This window comes from Chiloscyllium punctatum, chromosome 24 (assembly GCF_047496795.1).
Source record: "Chiloscyllium punctatum isolate Juve2018m chromosome 24, sChiPun1.3, whole genome shotgun sequence".
Taxonomy (NCBI): Eukaryota; Metazoa; Chordata; class Chondrichthyes; order Orectolobiformes; family Hemiscylliidae; genus Chiloscyllium; species Chiloscyllium punctatum.
The window spans coordinates 15,273,825-15,295,111 of NC_092762.1; the positions used below are offsets into that span (position 1 = coordinate 15,273,825).

The following is a 21,287-nucleotide window of genomic DNA, read 5'->3' on the forward strand; positions in this document are numbered from 1 at the left end:
ACCTCAATGACAACTTAATCGGTGACCAGAGCAAGTTAAGCAAGTCCAAATATAATGCATTATAGCACAGAAAGAGGCCCATCAAATCCAAGCTGGCTCTCTGTAGCAGAATCCCATATTCTCATTCCCCCTACGTACCCCAAACTCTGCAAGTTTAGTTCCCTCAGAACTGATCTAATTGTTTTTATCATTCATTGATCTTCTCTACTTGCACCACTGTAATAGGCAGCATGTTCTGCATATTTCCAGCCAATACAGTCAGCAGAAACACTTGATCATCTCCCGCTGCCTCAAAACCTTACATCTGACCTTAACTCTTGTGCCATCACCTATCAAACACAGATATTTTTGTCTGCTATATCTAGGTCTGTTATAATCTTATGCGGCTTTTTCAAAAATAAATTTAACTTGTTTATTTCAAAGAAAGTAGCAATCTCTTCAAATCAATCCAGTGACTGTATTTTCCTCATCAGTGAACCATTCCAGTAAGTCTGTACCCCACATCCTGAAGATCACTCATATCCTTCCTTGTTAATGTCTGTTTTGTTCCACAAATCCAGGCGACACAAGTTTTCTGTACAACAGCAGTAGCTTTATTATTGGACAGCTGGAAAGAATTTCAAAGCATCTCATAAAGTAGCCGAGTGTCTACTTGTACAGACTCATCTTCACGAATCTCTGCCTTACCCACAGAGACAGTATATTTAATAAGAATTAGACAAAGGCATATCAGTCACATGGGCGATTGCCATTACATAGTTTAAAGCTGGTAATTATGAATTTACAAAGCTTGATGAATGCCAATGTCCTGTGATAATGTGTGATGGATTACAGAAACTGATTATTGTATTGTCCATGATTGTGTGTTGATGGGAAGAGATGAAGGCAGAAGGGTTCTTCCTTCAGTAAATGGGAGATTCACTTACCTATGCTAATATGGAGGGGAGGTAAGACAATGGGAGCAGGAGGCAGTTTAACAGGGTTGTGCCCAGGGCTCTCCGTCTTGTCTGGAAAGGGCAAATTGCTCGATCTGGGGTTATGGTGGAATCCACATGTGTGGCTCCAAGAGGTTCTATTTCGAAGATACAGTCTGCCTCACCCCTACTGAGGTGTTCAGATTGTATTGGAAGAGTACAGGCCTTGTACTCTTACATTACGGCAGGAAGACCTTTGGCAGGAGAATGTTTAACCCTTGAGTCGCCAATGCATTCTGAAAGAGAAGCAAAGTATGGAACAGGCCCCTCTGTGGTATTTTAACTTCCTCATCCTGACCAGGAATCTGTTGACCACAATTGGATGCAATGATTGACTATGACCTAACTAGAACTTTGTCAATGGTCAGCATCTTTTCCATGAGTATGTTATCATTCCCTGCATTAATGAAGCCCAGCATCCTATAAGTTTATTCAATACACTTTATGTTTTCTCTCCTTTAAGGATTTGTACACATTATCCCCCATTCCTGCTGTCCTGCTCTCTATGTCTGTGCCATTCAAATATATATTCCCTTTCGACATTGCTTCTCTCAAAATGCATCAACTTACTGTGTGTTCTAAAGAAGAGACATATTATACTCAAAATATTATCTCTCGCTCCACACATTCTCCCCTCTGGAAAACAGAACAGTACAGCACCGGAATAATCGGCCCACCATGTCTGTGTGGATCATGATTCCATCTGTCTCTACATGATCCGTATCCCTGCCAACCCATACCTGCTTAGTTGTCTGTCCAAATGCCTCTTAAACATTGTGATTGTTTCTGCTTTTACCATCTCTCAGGCAAGTACATCCTAGTCACTGATCACCTCCTGCATAAGAAACTTGTCTGACACAACTCCCTTTTAACTTGCACAGATGTTGTTGGAAATGCTCAGCAGGTCATGCAGCATCTGGGAAGAAAAATCAGTTAATGTTTCGGGTCCGGTCCCCCTTCCTCAGAAATGTTAACTAATTTCTCTTCACAGATGCTGCTAGAACTGCTGAGCTTTTTCAGAAACCTCTGTTTTTCTTTCTGGTTTACAGCATCTGCTGTTCTTTCGGTTTTCATTTCCTTTAAACTTGCCCCCTCTCCCCTTAAATCTATGGCCTGTGGAATTGGTAATTTCCACTTGAAAAAAGATTCAGATTATTCACTCTGTGCCTCTCGGATCACTCCACAGCCACTGACTTTCCAAAGACAACAATCCAAGATTTTCCAACCTCTCCCAATCCAGGCAACATCCTGGTAAACCCATTTCCACCCTCTCCAAAGCCTCCACATCCTCCTTATAATGCGGTGCCCAACACAGCCCACAATCCACCAAAGGTGGCCTCATGACAGTTTTATATTCAGTCCCCTGACAGAAGAAGGCAAGCCTGCCATCCACCTCCTTCACCACATTCAGGGAGCTGTGAACTTGCACCTGAAGATCCCTCTGTATATCAATGCTGCTCAGAGCACTTCCTTTTAGTGTATACATTCTTCTTACAATGAGCCGCCCAAAACGCATCACGTCACACTTGTCTGAATTAAAATCTATCTGCAATTTCTCCGCATAACCTTCCAACTGATCTCGTCCTTGATGTTTCCTTTGACAACATTCTTCACGATTCACAACTTCTTCACTTTGTGCCATCTACAAACTTGCTAATTAAATCTTTTACATTTTCAGGCTAATCATTTCTATGTATTACAAACAACAGATGTCCCAGCTCTGACCCTTGTGGAACAGAGGCACTGCTCACAGACCTCCAGCCACCAACATACCCCTGCACAACTGTTACTGGGAGAAGTATCAAAGAGGAGCCTTGAGTTCTGTGCTGAGCAGCACGACCAATGTTTATTCAGAGCTCCTTCTCTGGAATTCTGTGGATCCCCCAGCCATGTCCATCATTTGGATGTGTTTCTTTCATACATTCCACTCATATTTCCCCCCCTGACCCGATCTCCTGGGTTCGGGATGTCAGCTCGGATATTTATGAACTCCCTTTCCCAGTCTCTGATTCTCTGTCCGTCTGCAACTTCCCCTCTCAGCTCATGCAGTTGCTTTGTCAGTTCTTTCACAAATTGTTTAACCCTATCCTTGCCATTGTACATCTCCTGCCCTCCCACTCCCATACCCTCTGGCAGCTGCATAGTCCAAATTCAAAGGGGGATTGCTCAGTTCCCTTTGCTGGGGTTTGTGGGGATTGTGGGGAGTACACTAACCCATCCCGGCCTGTCTCTGTCAGGGCCTTAGTCAGACTAGCTTTCTGTGTCAGCTTCATTCCTTCTCCTGTCCCTGAGCTCTGGGGGTGGGATGTGAGATGGTATTTCTGCTCAGTACCAAACAAGCCACAGAGCTGCTTAACTTCGATTCCTGTCGCATGTGTCCCTTGGTCAGAACCTGCAGGGGAATGTTTCCACCCACTGAGTAAACCTGTTTATTAAGACCCAGCAGGATTTCCTTCCCTGGGATTGGGATGGGGGTGTATGTAAAATCCATCTGTAATTGTTCCCGTGAGCCCCAGGGTCCCTGCTGCTGCCTCCATTTTATCTTGATTGTTTTCCCTGGCTCACACTGTGTACAGACTACACCCCTTCGACAAAACCTTCTTGTTCCAGAACACCCCTGTAAGTGATCATCCAATATTGCATTTTATCCTGCTTAATATGGGCCATCCCATGATATGTTTTTCATAATGTTTGTCTGAAACAGTGGCACTGCTGGATGTCCTATTACTGCCCCACCCTTTTCCCATTCCTGTTTCTCCTGCTATGGGACTGTTTCTGCAAATGTCTTTAAACTTTCCTTTCTCGCTTCTGTAGCTACTGCCACTGCATCCTCCTCAAATGTCTGCACTGTTTCAGTAAGTATGCTCACCCATGCTCACCAACTACCCCGTTGGTGTGGAGTTTCTACTTTCCTGTGAGCTCTAATCTTCATTATTGCTGCTTCCACTAACTCTCTTACCTGTTCTTCATGCTCAATGTGGCCCCCAGACAGGGTGATATACCTTCACCGAGCTCAGTCATGAACTATACCAAAGGCATGCTGACTGTGTGCATTTTGCCTCCCTCACCCCTGGTTAATGTCCGCGCTTCTGCCAGGGCTCCTGATGGTTCTCTATTTCTGGATAATTCCAAAACAAAATTCCCACAATAATTAAACAATCCTAAAGTTTGCCTGATGTGGGTAGATATTTTTATAACCATAGTTTTTGTTCCCGATGGGACTGTCCCCCCTCCCTTCCTGATTTGATCTCCCCAATATGATGTCCCAGTTCCGTCTCTCCCTACCTTCCCAGTTGCACTCTCTGTGCGTTAATTTTCAGCCTGGCCTGGCTAACCTGATCCAATACTCTATAATATCTGGATATTTTCTTTCTCACTGCTTGAGGTGATGAGGTCTTGGTAAGATCAGTGTGACTAAATCCATCAAACACACATCGGTGGGATATACTGGAATATTGCGGGATCCCTGAGGTAATATATCCTGGCGGACTGTTCTCCTCGGTCAGTAAACACCACTCTCTTCTGCCATTTAATGTCCAAAGGTATGGACCAAGACTATTTCCAGTTTCTGTCAATCTATCACTGTCACAATTACTGCCTCTTCAGCCCCAGCTTTGATGAGATCCCGTTTGTGTGGGGAGTGAGAGGGCCCTCAATCTCTACAGGGTCGATAGATAACAACCCACTTTCCTGTTTGAGTTACGCACACCGCTGAGTGGGTCTGAGCTATAACCCACCAGATTCTCTGACTCTCCCAGTCTCCCTGCAATGTAGCTACTCCGGAGAGGTTGCCTCTCCTTTTCCTTCTGTCCCAGTCCTGGCTGGAGCATCCCCATGTTTAAATTCGGGTGTTGACGTCAATAGTTGCCATTTTAGAATAAATAGGAGCAACTCCCAGAATGGTCCCTTCTTGAGTTTCACACCTCCATATCTGAATATATTTTGTCATACTCCTGGTCGACATCGGGGCAGGTTTGCTTCATGCACCTTCCCAGGTTCCCTCTCCGACTGCTCTCATTTTAGTAATTTAGGGGGTGAAGGGTAAATGCTTATCGGTAACTGACAAAGATGCTCCGGTGTTAGAGTCATGCAAGTGTTGGCCCCTTAACAGCTCGTCAATGAATATTCATGGAATATGCATATACCTACATGAACACAGGCCACTTACAATATGAACAACCTCCCTCTCTGTGCCTCCGTTCCATGTCTCTGTGCCCTTTCCTGCTTCCCTTGTAACATTGTGGGTCTGATTACCCTCCCTGTACTGCCGCTATTCCCCTGTGTTTCTGTGTTTGCCTCAGCTCTCATGGCCCAATTCAGAATGTGGTTTGAATTATCTCCCACTGAGAGTCCCATGTTTATAATTACAGTTAAATAGGGTCCCATGTCATCTTTTAAATACATCAAACACATCATTAAATTCATCATCACAGTTTGGGGTTTGGTGATCCCCGTGGTTGTTACACACTTCAGGCTTCCTCTCTGTATGATCCTCGATATTACCCTTGGCTCCCTGAGTCACCAAGGTTATTTTAGCCCATTCAGCCTGTCCCCTCCCCAGTGTGTCCCTGTAATATCTGTAAATGCCTGGTGCCATGGATCAGCTGAACTCTGGGGGGAACCGGCTCACACCCCATCCTCTCATTGCAGGGACAGTTTCTGCTGTACACTTCAGGGCATCTTAGGCCGAGGGAGGGTCCGTGCATCATCTTCGGTGAGACTGTGTACCTCTACTAATTCATCCATATTGTCCCAATAAGGCCCATTATTGCCATTTCTCTATCAGGCTGGTGTTCATTCACCAACATCTGTTATTCAGCGGGTGAACGGTTCAGGTTTGGTTTCTGTCAGTTCCCTTTGTTGCTCCCTACTGTCTAAGTTGAGCTTTGATGCCCAGTGGTGCCACAGACACAGCCTTCTGGACCTTATAGGGCGGTGGGTCATCCCACCCATTGCCGTCCCTCTGTCCATACGTGGGTGCTTCATCATCTAACCCGTTCCAGTCAGTGTCACCATCCTCACTGCCTTCTGAGGAGAGCGGGGCACTAGGTACCTCCCCCACTGTAACTACCACCTGGCCTTTTGGCTTTAAGGCCTCACGTCTGAGAGCCACCACCTTCACTTGTTCCTGTTTCCCATAATAATGTAACACATCCTGTCATTCCTGGAATAAAACAGAGCAAAATGTGAATTTGGTTTTACTTGAAATATTAATAATTTGACATTCACTTTACATATTTATAGAGGTGAAAATTCCAGTTTGATTATTTAAGTGAATTTGACGTGATCAAATAATGAAAATAACAGATAATCAACGACAATGAATGAACTGAATAATATGTGATATTTTGTACAAGTTCTTGCAATGAAAATTCAATTTTATTTAATGTTTGTCACCCATTACACCATGGGCATTGTTATAAGGGAATAAAGTAATGGAAGGGTATCAGAGAAAATAAATAGACTTTAATTTTAGCTTCACTGCAATAATGAACCAAAACAATATTTGGAAATTTGGTTGAACTACATAACAAAGTTTCCAGTGTCATTATTGACATGAAAACTATCTTAGTTTGCAAGTTGTTTTGCTCTAAGAATAATTGGAAATTAATTGTGATTTGGAATACACCATTTAAAATATATTTTGAAGAGAATAATCAGATACATTTTTTGGAGGAAATTAGGAATGGAAATAAATACATATTTATTGATATTAATAGTTTTAAAATGTTGAGAAGTTTACTGGGATTATTTTAATTGAGAGAGGCTGCATGATTATAAATACTAATTCGCCATTTTCTTTGCACTGTTGGTTTCACTAGAATCTGTTGTGGTCTAAGCTCTTGTTGTGTGCAATGGTCTGTCACTAATAGCTTAATTAACCTGTGAGTTCCTGATCAGGTTTCCTTTGTCTGTAAGTCAGTCTGTAAGTGAGCAACACACCTCCTTTTGTGAGGAGAAATAAGTGGCAGTTCACACTGAGAATTGTTTCTAGCACACACCATCAGCAGGAAAGAGTTTTTTCTAAAGATTTCCAATCTCTATCTACAAATCTGATTTGTCAGTTTGTGGGGGATTCAGCCCCTTTGTTCTGAGCTGTTTTCATACAAGCAGTTGGTTCATTCTGGCTTTGCCAAGAATGTTGTTTACTTTTCCCTTTTACTGTGATTCTGCAGGTTCGCATATTCTGTGAGTCAATAATGTTCAGTAACTGAACATTGATTTTTTTCTCTAACAGAGCAGTGGCCTTGTTTTCAATTAAGTATTCACTTTCCATTTCCTGGTTGTATTGAATGTTCCAGAACCAGACTCTGAGCAATGTTTTCATTCACTTGTGTTGGATTCACTGCCAGCCACATGGTCAGTCAGTTTCAGCAGTTTGAATTCAATAATCATCTAGAATTATGAGTCTATTGATGAAATTATTCTCGATTGTCAGGAAAAACCCATCTCGGTCACTGATGTCCTTTAGGGAAGGAAGCTGCCATCCTTACCTGATCTAGTCTACATGTGACCCCTGACCCACAGCAATGTGGTTGACTCTTACCTGCCCTCTGGGTAATAAATTCTGCCCATAGCCGGTGGCACCTACATCCAGTGAAGGAATTTTCAACAAAGCTCTTAGTCCTGTGTCATGTGAGAAAGAAGCAGTTTCAGCCCCTCAAGTCCACTCCATCATTCAATAAGGCCAGGCCTGATCTGTTAGTGATTTGTGTTCCATCTTCCCCCAACATCCCTTAACAAGAACCTATCAACCAGTGTCTTAAAAATATTCATTGAGCCCACCTTCTGGGGCAGAGAGTTCCAAAGTTGCACAGCCCTCTGAGAGGAAATAAATCTCCTCATCTCTGTCCTGAAAGGGTGAATCTAATTTTAAAGCAGTTCTCTCGAGTTCACGTATGACCCACAGGAGGAAACATCCTTTCTACGTCCTCCTTAACAAACCATTCAGGATCTTAGACACTTCAGTCATTTCACCACTCACTCTCCCAAACTCCGGCTGAAACAAATCCAGCCTGTCCAACCGATCCACATTTTATTACTGTCACGCCGGGTTGAAATGTTGTGTTGTGTTCATTATGCAGTGAATGTGTTGTTCCACTGTGTGGGGTCTAAGAGTCAACGTAGCCATACTAGCTTTCCTGTCTCACTGTGTTCCATATATCTTACATCACTGTGGTGATCCAATCCCTCCCTACCTCATATAACCAAAAAGAATGGCAGAGAGAGATCAAGAAAAGTTGTTAGAAAATTTGTTGTTGCCTAAAAGGTACTTGGTCTGTTTGTAGAGATTGCATTGTAATTGAAGTAACCAGTTAATGAAAAGTTACTGACAAAATATTTGAAGTGGAGTTGCTGCTGGTGATGGAAATGCTGCTGGTTGGTATAAGAGAGGGCTGGGGGGAATACTGTACTGAGGAGAAAGTGGAGCAAGGTAACCTTTTATCATTGTCAATAAGAAGAGGTAGAGATTGTAGCTAGGACAGAGTTGGAGCTATTTTGATCTTGCAGACATTATTTTAATATTTATTTGATGTTATTTGGTTGTCACTGGCTGGGCCCAGCATTTCTTGCCTGTCCCTAGTTACCCTTGAGAAATTGGTGCTGAGATGTCTTCTTGAACCGCTGCAGTCTACCTGCTGTGGGTTGACCCACGATGCCATTGGGGTGGGGATTTCCAGGACATTCACCCACCGACAGTGAAGGAATGGCCATATATTCCCAAGTCAGGGTGCGTTAGTACCTTGGAGGGGAACTTGAAGGTAGTTGTATTTCCATCTAGCTGCTGCCTTTGTCCTTCGAGATGGAAGTGGCCATGTGTTCCTTGAGTGTTGTTAGGGCGGCACTAACCCAGGCAAGTGGGGAGTATTCCATCACACTCCTGACTTGTGCCTGGTAGCTGTTGGGTAAGCTTTCAGGAGCCAGGAGTTGAATTACTCTTGTAGCCACTGTGTTTGTGTAGTGAGACCAATTCAGTTTCTGATCAATGATTATCCCCAGGATAATGTTGATAGTGGGTGTTCAGTGATGGTAACAGCATTGAATGTCAAGTGATGGGGGTTAGGTCATTTCTTATACGTGATGGTCACAGCCTGCATTTGTGTGGGATGTATGTTACTTGCCCCTTGTCAGCCCAAACCTGGATATTGTCCAGATCTTGTTGTTCTTGGGGTTGGACTGCTTCAGTACCTGAGGAGTTAATTGGTTATCAATGTTCAATAATTACAAAATTATGCAAATTCCTTTTTCTATCAAATGTCATGGACTGTATCTTGTGGACACTCTGATATTAAATTTCGTTATCTCCTTATTTTTTTCCTAATTCAGACACAAATGTTTGAACATCGATCAGGATAAAATTAAATAATTTAAAAACAAACGTTTCTACATGTAAACTAATTAAATGAAATACATTACTTCTGTATTGTCTGCATTTTGAGCAAAAATCATTTCTTTTCAATAATTACTGAATGACTCATTTATTGTCCTCAATCCATCAATCCAGCTGTTAGATTTTAGTCTTCAATTTACCGAGCTTAATGGTGTCTAATCAACATTAGAGCAAAGTGCTTTTAAAATGTTGAGTCAACTTATTTGTTCTGATTCCAACATTTATTATGAATTCATTATCTTTATAATAATTACAGAATAATTTGTTTGTCTTTCTAACATGTATAGTCAGATCCATATTTTAATTTAATGCATTGTAACAATACTATTGTTTTCAGGTCAAGTATCCCACAATGGAACCAATGATTTTGCACCCAACATTCTTTGAAAACTGACTTTTGCTCGTTTGAATAATCACAGTAATCTCAGCCTTATAAATTCAGAGAACTGTAATTACTTTTCACTGCAATGATTGCTGTTCATGTCTACACATTGCACAGTCACATAGCAACATTAAATATCTCCTTCTTTGAAGTGCACTGATATATTTTCAAAAATCTATGTGTTGCTAATGTGTAACTATTGTTCAGTTCAGTAAGGGGTATAAATGTGTAATAATAGCTCAGTACATGAACTGATGTGAATATATTGCAGTGTACAAACTCACAATCATTGTGAAAATCAATTTTTATTTTAACCATGGAAACACAGTTGAATTAATTCAATTCTATTTCACTTTAATGCTCGCATTCATTGTATTTCTAATCACAATAAGAGTGAACTATTTCATGTGACACAATTATTTAAAATTCATGTCACTTTTTTATGGAGACAAAACAGAATTAATACCCGTTTTTGCTTTCCTTTACCTATCACAGTCAAGTTTGAATTGTAGAAAGTTAGACTGATACAGCACGGAAACAGGCCATTCAGCCCAAATTGGCATTCCGGCCAGGTTTCCGAAACTAAACTAGTCCCATTTTCCTGTGTTTGTCCCATATCCCTCTGGATGTTTTCTATCCATGTAACTGTCCAAAAGTCTTTTAGATGTTGTAATCGTACCAGCCGCTGCCTTTCCTGTCACATCTCATCTCAGTATGCCAAACACGCATTGTGAAAAGAGTTGCCCCTCAGATGCCTTTTAAAACTTTCCCCCTTACCTTAATAACATTCATACTTTAATCAGTGACCTGAAGCAAATAAATTCAATATATTGTGACCATTATAATCAACAACAGATACAAGTTGAGAAAATGTTGGATTGAAAAGTAATTCAATTGACACTTAGATATTTTCTAATCAACTCTGAGGTGCTTTGACACATCTCTGTTTAAGGTAGGAATTGAATGCCTACCTCATGGTCTATTAGTACAGACTTTACCAGACCCCTCCATAATGTTCCCATGCAGAAAGGGCAGGACTATGATCATATACTTACTGTGGTTACTCACAGGGAAAACTGCTCAGATATTTATCGTGATAATTGGACTAGGATTGTATTAGACAGCTCCAGTGTGTAATGGAGAAAAAGAATTCCTAATTTCTAATAATGATGGAACGAAGCGGCAATGATCTTAAATAAATATAATTCTCATGATAATCAAATAATTCAATGTGTTTGAAGCAGTTATTCATATACATAAATTAACATTGACCTGCTTTGTAACGCACATGAATTGGAAGTAAAGCATTCGCCATTCAACGTGACTACTCAGCGAAAGACAACTTTCCTCAGTTTCACAAAATTGTGATTTCTAAGAATTCAAGATTTATTGTAAAAGAATAGATCAATCATTTGTTAATCAGGTTTGTGTACACAAGAAACATGAAATTTAAATAATGTTTAATGTGAAAAATAGTTAGCTCTTTTGTATTAATCAGAAATATAGAAATGTTAGCATTGAAGTGAAATACAATCAGTACAAGAACGCAAAAAACTGTGGATGCTGGAACTCAGAAACAAAATCAGTAATTGCTGGAAAACAACACAACAGGTCTGGCAGCATCTGTGGGAAGCATTCAGTGTTAATACTTTGGGTCCAGTGACCTTTCTTCAGAATGTATTTTTGCTCACAGCCAATTCAATCCAACTAAGCTTCCATACTGAAAATTATTTTGCTAAGATTAAGAGATCGTAGAGTGCAATATTGTTTGTCAGTTGATGTATTGAGTCATTGTTCCACATCGACAGCTGGATATATTGCATTTAAACAATGATTACCAGTTAGACATTAGCAATAATTAGTTTTAAAATGGCTGAAACCAAATTTAAGGTTGATAAGAAAATCCTTATTGCAATGTAATTGTGCAGTATATCTGAAAAAAAATGAAATATTGAAGTGAAAAATAATTAGCCATCTCTTAATTGATAAGGCTGATTAATAATCCTTCCATTAATATGAGAATTCAAATGTAAGAGAATGAGATAGTTACTATGAGTGTTGGGTGAGAAAACTCTGGAAGATTGCAGGTGCGTTGACCTGAAAAGAATGTTAACATTTCATTGTGATACTGAAATAATGGATTCAACTAAAATGTGAATCTCATGATGGTGTGAGAATTGAAATGACAATCAAATAATAATTAATGTTAGAACTCAACACTTCAAATGATTCAATATATTAAAAGCAGTTTGTACTGGATATTCATTAAGATCAGTAAACTGAGAATTAAAATATTGGGTTAATTTAAAACAAAAATCACAACTTCAGAGATTATTCATCAGAATTGTTTTGTCATTGAAAAAAACACATTTATTCAAGAAATTTCCCTCATTTTCTGTCTTTTTTCCACAGGGATCTGTACTGGAACCCTTCTGGTTACGATACAAATATATAGAAGTGACATGAATTAAAACCTAATTGGGTGAGTTAATAAGCTTGCAGATGATACAAAGTTCAGTGCAGTTGTGAATAATGTAGAAGGTTGTCAAAGAATGCAGCACGAAAAAGATAAACTGCAGCTATGGGCAGAGAAATTAAAGGTAAAGCTTAATCCATACAAGTATGAGGTGTCACACTTTGGAAGCTCAAATGTTAAGGGAAAGTAGATAGTTAATGGCAGGACCCTGAACAGCTTTGTTGTTCAAAGGGATGTTGGCGTTCAAGACCATGGCTCCCTGAAAGTGTCCATGCAAGTAGATAGGGTGGTAAGGAAGGCAAATAGCATGCTTGCCTTTATTCGTCAGGGAACTGGTTACAAGAGTCAGGATATCATTTTGCAACTTTGTAAGACTTTGGTTAAGGCATACTTAAAGTATTGTATTCACTTCTGTTCGCTACATTTCAGGAAGGGTATGGAGGCTTTGGAGATGGCACAGAGGGCGTTTACCAGGATGTTGCCTGGATTTGGAGAGGCTGCTTTTTTGTGGAGTGGCGGTGGCTGAGGGGAAGAATTGATTGAAGTCTATACAATCATGGGATACATAGGTAGGGTTGGCAGTCAGGACGTTTCTTCCCAGAGTTGAAACGTCAAAACTATGAGGCACGCATTTAAGGTTGGGGGGGTAGGGAGGGGAAGTTCAAGGGGCATGTGAGGGGCATTTACTTTTTACACAGGAAGTGGTAGGTCTCTGGAATGAACTTCAAGGGTTTGTGGTGGAGGCAGATACATTAAGGCTATTTAATGTTCATTTAGATAATTTGGACGGATATGGACCAAGGATAGGCAGAAGGGATGAGTTTCTTTTGGATTATATTCAGCACAATGTTACGGGCCAAACGACCCATTCCTGTGCTGCACAGATCTTTCAGAGAAAACTAATACCTCACTCATATGACATTTAATCTAATCAATATTTAGCCACTGGTGTCAGAAATAGGAAGAAAATAAGTAGAGAACAAACTTGACTATAATCTAAAGATAGAGTCAATGACATTTACAGAGGTAATTTTTTGATTTTTTTGAAATTATAATATTAATAACTTTGGAGATGTGTTGAAAATGTTTGCAGTTACTGATGTGCTGAGCCAAAATTACCCTTTTTAAATTGAAGATTGGACTAGAAACCTGTTAGAAAACTTGAAAATATTCAGTAAGGTGTGATGCACATCATACTTTAATCCATTGATTATTACTGCCAATACTACAATAAAAAAAATTCAGCTCTACACCAAAAAGTATCAATTTTCCATCCAATGCTCATTGGAAATATTGGAATACTACTCATTTCAACAATCAAAGTAATCACAGCCTCATCGATTAAGAGATATCTAATGATATTTCACCAATAATTGCTGTTTATTTTGACACATTGCTCGTTCAAACAGCAATGTGAAGTTTCTCATTAATATTCAGTTCACTGACAGCATATTAATAATTTAGTTATTGCTAATATCTAACCATTGACCAATCCAGTCAGGGATAGAAAAGTGGAAATATGGCTCAGTACATCAACTAATGGAAAGATATTGCAGTGTTCACTCTGCCAATTATTGTGAATATCGACGTATATTTTGATTTGATTTGATTATATTTTTCTTCAACACAAAGATTTATTGTAATTCTGATCACAGTAAGATTATTTAAATTTGTGACTTTTTCATAACCAAAAAAATAGAATTTACAGGTGTTTGCTCTTTCCTTTATCAGTCAGAATACATTTGGAATTGTTGCAAGTTATACATTTGTGGAAGGAAGGGAAGATGTCTGCAGCTGAATAGTCACAGTGAATGACCTTTTCTGCTGATTCCGTCCGACTGCTAAACATTCTCATTATCTTTTTCTTTATAAGAAAAACTGCTTTAAACGTATTCAGCAGTTGTATTTTTTATGAATTTACAATAAGCTCATGATATGTCGATTTATCTTTCTTCCAATTAATCTGATGTTAATTTGTAAGTAAGAGCATTTGTGCTTAGTACCATTATTATAGTGAAATACTATTTCATTCTCAGTCCATTACACAGAAACAGTCTAATTAATTCTCAGCCCAATTATTGGAATGAACACTGGTTAGTTTTCATTTGAGTAATCCCAACCTTCCTTGTTGGGACGATAATGAAAGGCACTTGTGTATCTCTAGTAGTGTCTCTCCTAAGAGACCAGATCACCTGATACAGAGCCATAGCCTTGAAAGCTCGTGCTTATAAATAAACCTGTTGGACTATAACCTGGTGTCATGTGATTTTTAACTTTGTCCACCCTAGTCCAATACCGAGATCTCCAAATTATTGTTGCACAAAGGAATTCTCGTAATTTTTAAAAGAAAATATGACTTTAATTAAGATCTTTAACACACGATTATTAATCCCTTCCTATATTCTTAAAATATAGTTGTAATTGAAAAAAAATGCTCACTGAACACGGCACACACAACCACACAATTATCTTCCTGGTCATCTAATTACTGCTCAGAGAAAAACCTGAGTAAGTATCTTATTGTTTCTGAGAACAAGAACCACAATAAACATTTGGTGAGCTGTTCCATCCAATAAATGCACTTGATTTCTTACATTTCACTTCAGTAATTGCACACGAAATATTTCGCTAAAACCAATAACAATGCTTTATTACAAATGAGCGAGGATGCTAACGTCACCATACATAGCAGATTTCCAATCCAGTTGAAGTATCGCAAAATAAAATGATGTATTTTGGTTTAGTACAACCAGTAGGTGAAAACACTTTGAGCTTGCACCTTAAAAATCTTTGCAAGAACGACATGAAGATGTTCAAGGTCCTCGAATTCCTGTTGAGTCGAATCCCCTTCATAAGGGTCTTATTGTCTCGCGCCGATGTTTTTTTGTGACTGGTGACTGATGCGTTTTCAAATCATGTGCACTGCAGAAGGATATTTTTTAATTTTCAATTTGTTATGAGCAAAAAAACTGCTTTGAACATGTTGATTTACTTTTTTTACTCCAAAGTTATTTATCAATGTACAATCATCACAAAATTATGGAAGTTCCCTGTATCTTACGTTCACTGTCATATGCACTTTCACTATCTACTTATTAACTTCCTACTTCTGACAGGAATGTCGAAACATTGGTCATGATCAAAAGTATATAAATTAAAAGTACGTCTCAAGAAGCAAACCAATGGATGGTAACATGTCATTCTTGTAATTCTGCATGTTTGACCCGAAAACAATTCTGCTGAATAATAACTGGCTCATTTTTGTGAATACATAAAGCTAGCCATTATATTGTATTCCTCAGTTTATCGACCTTAATGAATATCCAATAATCATCACAGCAAAGTGCTTTTAGAATATTAAATCAATTTATTTTTTCAGATTATAATGTTATTTTTCCAGTCACTGCCATTACAATAATTGCACAATTATTGGAGTTAATCTTTCTAACAAATATAGTGAGAATCGCATTTTAATTGCATCAATTGTTTCTGAGTACGAACCCTACAATATAAAAATCAATTTACTGTTCAGATGAACGATTCCATAATGGAACCAATGACTTCCCATTCAATGCCTCATTGTAAATATTTGATGATTGCTCATTTGAATGATCACGCTAATCTCAGCCTGAAGCGTTCAGAGAACTGTAATTACTTTTCATTTGAATAATTCCTGGGCATTTCTCCAAATTGTTCAGTGAAATAATCAACTAAGATTTCTCCGTATTCTTAAATTAACTGATAGAATTTTGACAATCCAATTGCTGCTATTATCTAATCATTGTTCAATATAGTTCAGGGTATATCTGTGGAATTATGGCTCATGCATGAAATATTGTAAAGATTTGCTGTGTGTGTTGTAAATATCATTTTTTATTTTAACCCTAGCAAAAGTTGAATTGATTTAATTATGTTTCGCTTACATGCTAACATTTACTGTATTTATAAACACTATAAAGTTAATAATTTTTCATGGAACAAAATCATTTAAAATTCTTGTGACGTTTTGAAGTACAACAAAAGGAACTAACATCTCTATTGTTACATGAAATAGTCACAGTACATTTTGAACTTTGGGAATTTGAACATTTTGGGTAAGAAGGGAAGATGTCTTCAGATGAATAGTCATATTGTTTGACTAATTCATTTATTTTCCTATTCATTTATGTTGCAAAAGCATTTTAATTTTCTTTTTATTCTGTGAAAACTTGCTTTGAACATATGGAACTATTTTATTGATTTTTGTTCATCAGTGTACAATGATCAAATGATTAGGCTTTTTTTCCTATCATGGATTATCATGAGATTCATATTTAATTAAAGTCATTATTGCTTTGTTACAACTTTACTGTAAATTACTAATTCATTTTGTCAGTTCATTACACACAGAAAATATGTAATTAATTCCCATAAAAATTATTACAATAAGCATCTGATTCATTTTCATTTGTGTTGCCACAGTTAGCATGTGACTATGGTCCTACCCTTCTGGGGTGGGGACATTATGAAGGGTCCGTGTGGAGCTCTGACAGTGTCTCTACGACAAGATCAGGAGGAATAATTTCAATTCCCACATTCAGCAGAGATGTGTCAGAGCAGCTCAAAATATTCATGACAAAATACCTGGCATAGATTGAACTGCATTTCAAAACAACATGAAATATACTTCAATCTGCTGTGCATTTCAATCATCCCCATATCTACTACTTATTTTCTTCAGGTCACTAATAAAACGTATCATATCTGCTAGTTCAACATTCCTTGAAAAAGTAATTGAGAATGTTGCAATCTTAAAGTTGGAAGAGTCTAAGAAATGATACTCATTGATTTTTTTTTCTCTGTTTGAAAGAACCTAGTTCAGACATTTCAAGCACATAAATCCTTTTCCTCCAGTATTATAAAGATGAAAAACTAAACAGTCAAAATTCCTCTTCAGCAAAATAACCAAATGCAACTTCATATTATTCATTGGTCAGTTGATCACCTACAATTGTAACTAAATATTGCAATTCATCTAAATATTGTTATGTGCTTTGAACAAATTAAATTTCTTATTACTATTCATTCTTGAATTGTCAGGAATTTGTTTTTATTTTCCATCCACCAATACATAATTCATAAGATTGATATGCTTTCAAAATATCGACGTGTTCATTTGAACATTTAATTTGTCTCTCTCTCTCACTTATCTCACTTCATGCATGACAGCTTCAATGCATTTTGCTCATTAACTCTACGAAACTTAAAAATGTTGTTGACTTTACTTCTTTTGTACGCAAGAAATCAATGTAGGTACACCCATCTGTTCTTTAGCTCAAATAACACTAAATTTTAAATTATTGAAAAGACTACACTGGGGGAAAAAGAACGATTCTTCATCTCAAATATCATATTAAATGACACTTTTTCAAATCAATACAAAATGATTTGTATTTTAATTTCATTATAAGAAAAAAAAACCTGCTTTGGAAATGTTAAAATCTGCTTCTTTTACTTCCAGCATGAGTTGTCAATGAACAATAATCACATAATTATCAGTCATTTTGTGCAAAATAATTTTCTGTACCAAATGTCATTTATTTGACCTTTTGTTCACAATAGTACTCACTTTCCTGGTCTAATTATTTTCTTCCTTATTCTGACATAGATGTCTAAACATTTATCACGAGAAAAATTTAAAAAATAAACACGACTCAACAAAAAAAACCCAATGCTGAAAGGTGTCAATTGTTGCTGAGTATTTTTTAGAATTATTAAAACGACTTTTTATATATTAATTTTCTGTTTATCAATCTTAATTATGACGCAATCGATGTCAGAGCAAAGTGCTTTCAAAATATTAAGTTAATTTATCTATCAATATTCTAGAAACAATGAACAATTACAATAATTACACAGCACTTTGTGCTTGTTACGAAGTCTAAGTTAATGTGTTATTAATATTTTCTATATTTCTTATTGTGAATGCTACAATATAAAAACCTGTTTGGTCGGGCCAATACACCCAGAAAAGACCAATAACTACCCTTGCGACATCCTTTGTAAATATCTGACTTTTGCTCATTTGAAAGATCACAGTCATCACAGTCATTGATATTCAGAGAACACCAGTTACTTTACACTGCAATATTTCTCTTCATTTCTGCACATTACTCAGTGGAATAGTAAGATGAGATAAATCATTATTCTTAAATTCATTAATAGTAGTTTTAAAATCAATTTGTTGCTCATATCAAATAATTGTTCAATTTGGCAAAGGATGTAAGTGTGGAATTATGGTTCCATGTAATAACTACTGCAAGAACTTAGCAATGTAGAATCTTTCAATCATTGTGAATATTGCTTTTCATTTTAAACTTGGAAACACTCCTGAAATGATTTGGTTTTAATTCACTTCAATGTTAACATTTATTGTGCTTCTAATCACAATAATAGTTGAATATTTTTCTTGTGCAAAATTATTTAAATTCCGATGAATTTTTTTGAAGTACACAAAAAAAGGATTGACATCTTTCTTGTTTCATTAAACACTCACGGGAAATGGTGACTTCTTAGAAACTAGACATTTTCAGAATCAATGAAAGTTGTCTTCAGCTGAATAGTAACATTGACTGACCAAGTCATCATTTTGTTCCAATTTACGTGTAGAACAAACAAAGTTTATGTTGCATTTTATAAAATGAGAAACTATTATGAACATGTAGAATGATTGTATTCATTTTTATTTATCAATTTACAGTAATCGCACATCTGTCAAGTTGTTATTCCACAAATTATCATAAAAATCATATTTAATTAAGACATCTGTTAACTCCCATCATTATTATAAATTACTATTTAATTTTAAGTACATTACACACAGGATCCATCCATTTAATTACAATCCAATTATCACAATAAACATCTGATTATTTTTCACTTGAGTAACCACAGTGAGCATGTTATTATAGACCTGCCCAGCCTAGTTGGGAACATTATGAAGGAATGTTGTGCAGCTCTGATAGTGTCTCTGTTACCAGACCAGGAGGTACAGTTTCAATTCCCACCTTGCACAGAGTTGTGCCAGAGCAGCTCTGAATGTTGGTTAGAAAATATCTAAGAATCAAATGAATTGCCTTTCAATTTAATACTAGATATGCTTCCATCTGTTGTTCATTCCAATATTTGCTATTAATTTTCTTCAGGTCACTAATAGCAGAATGTATCTAATTCCACTCAATCAATATTCGTTGGAAAATATTTGAGAATGTAGCAGTCATACAGATGAAATATACAAAGTAATGATATTAATTTATTTTCTTTTGTTCTGAAGAGCTGAGTTCAAACAGTACATAGAACTTGATGCTCCAGTGCTATAAAAATGAGGAGAAAAAATACATTTCTTGTTCAGTCAAATAAACAAATGCCAATTCTTTTTATTTATCAATTTTTAATTATTGATGTTTATGAATTGTGTGAAATTTGTTTTTCATTTTCCACTCACCTATTTATATTGAATGTGAGATTGAACTGCTGTGAAAATATCCAAGTGCATTCATTTGAAATTTGACTTTGCATATTTATCACTGTGGGATATATGTAAAGCAGTGTTACTTCTGCAATCATAATTGTTTATTCAAGGTAAATGAACTCGCACCAGTGTATAATTGTTTCAGCCAAGAGCTGAGTTAACAAGAATGAAAACTATGTGAAGGAAATATATTATTGCTTTTGTATTAGCTAAAATGTGCATACAAGATTGAAATGTGTCTGCACATAATGGGAGATGTTATAGACAAATAGTTAAGGTGCTGTGAGGGGAGGGGTGTAGGTTAAGCTAGATATGCCTGTACAAACAGTTACAAGCATCTGTTTCCCGCTTCAGCAGGAACAAAATAACACCATCAACAGGTCATAAGGCTCGGTGTAAATAAAGAATAAAAAGAAATTATGCTTTGGTTAGCATGGAAATAGATGGCAGTGAAGAAGGATAAATAACAATAAGACCACAGAGGGAGGTGGTCAAACGGCCTTGTGAGGCCAGAGATAAACATTTTGTCAGGGACCAGGCTGGATGAATTCAGAGATAAACAGCCAGTTTAGATTAGAAATAGTTGTAAACAGGGGAGGAGCAATAGGAGGAGGGAAGAGAAACGAATTACATAAATATTGTGTACTCATTAAATTCAGTGTGTGCGTGTGCCTTGTGGACAGTGGACACCACACCCCTCGTGCAACAGCGTAATAAACGATACTACTGATTCAGGTCTTGTTCCGGACTGAAGTTATTGAAGTGACTGAACTTCGTTTCTCACAATCACTTATCTCATTTATTGCATGATGTCTGAAGTGTGTTTTGCTCAGCAATTCTATCAACTATTTAAAAAGTCTAATCTTAAATAAGATCCTTAACACCCAATTACCAATCTATTCCTAATTCATGTAAATATCTCAATTTTCTTGAAGTCAATGTTCACACAAAACAGTGCACATAAAGCGACACAAAGATATTCATCATCAGCTGATTACTGTTCAGTGGAATAACCTGAGTATCTTATTGTTCCTGAGACTAATGACAACAGTAAGCATTTGTTTACTCGTCCATGCAGTAAGTGCATTTGATATCTTATATTTCAGTTCAGTTGTTAACGACGATTTATGTTGTTTAAAACAATTATTCTAATTTATCATGGATATTGACTGTAATACAAGAACACTGGAAACATTTTTTTAACTATTCTAACAATCTTTAAGCTCCTCTTCTGTTGTGTGTGTGCAAGAGACAATTCAAATTATAACCATTTTTGTTGCAAATTCAACAAACGCTACATTTTGAATTTATGAACTTCTTACAATTTTGCAAAAAGGTTAGTCTTCACTGTATGTCATATTAAAAGACTGCTTTTTCCAAACATGCATGCCAAAAAATGATTATTGCTTTCATTGCATTGTAAGAAAAGAAGTGTTGATTTTTTTTGTTGTTTCAATTCCAACATTATTCATCATTGTACAATAATGACACAATTATTACAATCGCTTTATATACCACCCAGCAGTGACTTCATTGTTTGTTTAGTTTCATGC

At 37.2% G+C, this 21,287-nt stretch overlaps 1 long non-coding RNA gene across 3 annotated transcripts in view; it reads left to right on the top strand.

The window, feature by feature from the left end:
* The window catches only part of LOC140494371 (uncharacterized), a 40,497-nt gene extending 26,497 nt beyond the window's left edge, over positions 1–14,000 (top strand). For 2 of the 3 annotated variants that reach the window (XR_011963934.1, XR_011963936.1), the window contains one exon: positions 12,161–12,289. This is a non-coding gene — a long non-coding RNA (uncharacterized lncRNA). Of the gene's footprint in view, positions 1–12,160; positions 12,290–13,955 lie in introns of those variants that run through there. The other variant, XR_011963935.1, reaches the window with a different exon arrangement.
* Positions 14,001–21,287: the final 7,287 nt, after the last annotated feature.